This window comes from Suricata suricatta, chromosome 17 (assembly GCF_006229205.1).
Source record: "Suricata suricatta isolate VVHF042 chromosome 17, meerkat_22Aug2017_6uvM2_HiC, whole genome shotgun sequence".
NCBI lineage: Eukaryota > Metazoa > Chordata > Mammalia > Carnivora > Herpestidae > Suricata > Suricata suricatta.
This window is the reverse complement of record NC_043716.1, coordinates 55801184-55804076: the sequence shown is the minus strand read 5'-3', so window position 1 is coordinate 55804076 and position 2893 is coordinate 55801184. Positions and strand designations below refer to the sequence as shown.

The 2893-nt window shown below is 64.8% G+C and overlaps 1 protein-coding gene across 5 annotated transcripts in view; it reads left to right on the top strand.

Moving 5' to 3' along the window:
* Positions 1-2893, top strand: part of SLC16A3 (solute carrier family 16 member 3) — a 10712-nt gene that overhangs the window by 635 nt on the left and 7184 nt on the right. For 2 of the 5 annotated variants that reach the window (XM_029928821.1, XM_029928820.1), the window contains exon 2: positions 2386-2663. The exons of 2 other annotated variants lie outside the window; for them this stretch is intronic. The gene's annotated coding sequence lies outside the window, so the exon portion shown is untranslated. Of the gene's footprint in view, positions 1-20; positions 2664-2893 lie in introns of those variants that run through there. One more of the 5 variants, XM_029928822.1, reaches the window with a different exon arrangement.

Sequence of the window (2893 nt, the reverse complement as noted above, 5' to 3'; positions counted from 1 at the left end):
CCTCGGGGGCCGGGCTCTGGCCGGGAGGCGGGTGCGCGGGGCGGCCGAGTGGGGTCGCGGGTCCGAAGAGCTCGGTGCGTGGTGGCGGGCGGTACTTGGTGGGGTCCTCGCCCGCCCGGGTCCCCTCCCGAGGGCGCGGGGAGCACGTGGTGGGGGTGCGGTGGCCCCACGGGACTCTCACCTCCTTCCGCCTCTCGCCGCGCCCAAATACTCACCTCCGCGCACTCGCCCGCGGGCAACGGCTCCCAGCCCAGGCCTAGGGAGCCGCTCTCTGAGAATCAGGCTGGATTCTTTGGTTTGCCCCAACCGCCTCCCGGACCTCTACCCCTTGGGAAAACCAGCGGAGCCTCAGTTTATTTATCTGAAAATTGGGTTGACAACATGCCTGGATGCTGGACCAGGCCAGTGGACAGCAGGCTGTGAGTAGAAGGGAAGCAGTCAGGTCATGGCCACTGGGGGTGCCTGGCCTCTAGGTGAGGGACAAAGGGGCAGCCCAGAGGCCAGAGTGCTTTTCCATCCCAGAGGTCCAAGCTGCACGTCCAGAAGTGCACACTTGGGTGTGAGAGGGAGACAGACACCCGAGCGTGTCATCGAGGTGGGACTGGGCCTCTGTGGGTGGGCCCTGACCAAGGAGTTGTTCCTATGGAAGGAGGTCTGCCCCCAGAAGGGGCACAGGTGGGGTGGGAACTTCCTGCCGAGAGGCCTGCAGGGCCTGAGGTGGGCGATGGGAGGCCTGCTCCCAGGGCAGACTCTGTAATGACTTGGTGTGACCTTGGGCAGGGCCCGATACCCAAGAGGCAACCGGCTCTCACTCGACTGGAACCTGTTTGGAGGGGCAGCAACAAAAGGGGGTCTGTGTTCTTCAGGACAGTGGCCAGGGAGTGTGTGAAAAGGGGGACCTGTGCTGTCGTCTGTGCCAGGCCCCTTTGCTCTAGGGGGTGTCCAGCCATGACTGGCCAGTGCCACTCTGAGGTTAGGAGTCCAGCAGGGTACCCCAAGGGCCCAGGGCTGGAAGACTGTCTCGCCGACCAATCCATCCATCGGAGGCATCTCTGGGTCACGCCGGAGGTGCCCTGGGGCAGGACAAGCGTAGGACGGGAGTGGAGAGGCCTGGGATCCTCACGGTGCCACCTTGGCTAGCACAGACCTCCTGGCCTCAGCCCCACGTCTGTGAAATGGGCGGGGCGGGGAGGCCTTCAGGGAGCCGGGCGTTCACAGCCGGAACTGCGCACACATGGCTGGGCCTCTGCCGAAGCAAAACGAAGTCGGCCCCGCCCCGGGGGGAGCCGCGGTAGGGCCGCAGCATCTCCTTCCGCACCGGCGTTCCGGGCCTCCCTGACCCCAGCGGCCGGGCGCTGGCCTATACGGTAGCGGACTAGCAGACGGGGAGAGCGCCTACTCCAGGCAATACGGTGGCGGCTCCTCCCTTGGCGTGGTCACGTCCCCCACGTCCCTCGCCCAGGCGAGCGGGGTGGCAAGGCGGAGCTTGCTCACTTCCCACACCCCTCCCTGTCTCTACCCTGCTGGTGACCGCCTAGCCCCACCAAGGTCGGCCGACCCCCACCTGCCACCGGGCCCAATAGGGAGGCGGTGGGAGGGGCCCCTCCTGGTGACTGAGGCTTGCTGGTGCCAAGAGCCCTTCTCAGCCTTGACCTTACGGCACTGGCTTGGGGGGAAGGGGGGCTGCAGGGAGTTGAGCTGTGGGACAAGATGGCTCTGTGATGGGCAGCCCCACTACTCCCAGGGCAGGCGGGGTCCGGGCCTGGAGGAGGGTGCTTTGAGCCTGCTCCAGCCACCACTCTGAGCCTTCTAGATGAAGGGGGTTCTGACAGGGTGAGCCCAAAACCACACACAGGACCACCTGCCCACAGCCCCCTCCTTCTCACAAGAGGCATGGTGTCGGAGAGGGCCTGGCCCTAGGGCAGTGTTTTCACTCCAGTGGCCCCTGCAAGATGATGTGAACCCACCCAAGAGCTTTGAGAGCACCCGACATGCCCTGGGATGGGGGTTGGGAGGGTCTTTGTGGTCAGTGGATGGGGGGTGGAGGGCACAGGCTGGCTTAGCATGCCTGAGGCGTACCTTCCCCCCAGTGCTCACGATCCACCTCCCCAGAAAAAGCCCCAGGTGCCTCCCTCCTGGCAACAGCGCTGTGCACAGGTGGGGGCAGGGCAGAGGTAGGCATATGGGGTCCTGTATCAGCCCTGGGAAGGGGACAAGCACCCAGACCAGTGTTGCCTTCGGAGCGCTGGGCGGACAAAGACATCGGATATGCTGTTACCTGTTTGCACAAGAGGGACCTCAGGGAAAGGAAGTGAGGGAGCCTGGAAGGCTCTCCCTTCTCCTGAAGGCGTGGCCCTCTTCTGTCAACCACCCCCTATGCTTCAGGGACCCTGGGGCTCAACTGCAGCCAGGTGCAAGCCACAACGGGGCTGTCGCTTCAGTGCTCAGGCGTGTGTCCCAGGCCTCCCGGTGCAGGAAGAGTCCAGGAGGGAATGCAATTGCTCTTCTCCGGCCCCGCCCGCCTGGAGCTGGTCTCTGAAGACCGGAAGTCTGGTTAGTTAACTAGCCAATCTCCCCGGAAGGCGAACCTACAGGCTCTGGAGTCAAACCTAGGGGACATGGCCTGCCCTGGAAGCTGACGGGCCAGAGACCCAGGATCCAAGGTGGGTGAGAGGACCACCAGCAGAGGCCTAATGGGGAGCATGGCTGGGCGCACTGGGGACAGCAGTGGGTCTGCAGGCTGGCGTGGAACAGCAGGAGGGAGTTCTGGAAGTGGGTGAAGCTGAGATGGGTGGGGGGGGGGGGCGGTCAAGGCCAGGCTGTTTGTGTGAGCTCTGCCCTAGCCCTCCAGGTGGAGGTGCCCAGGTGAGTGTAGGCAGAGAAGGGGGGGGGG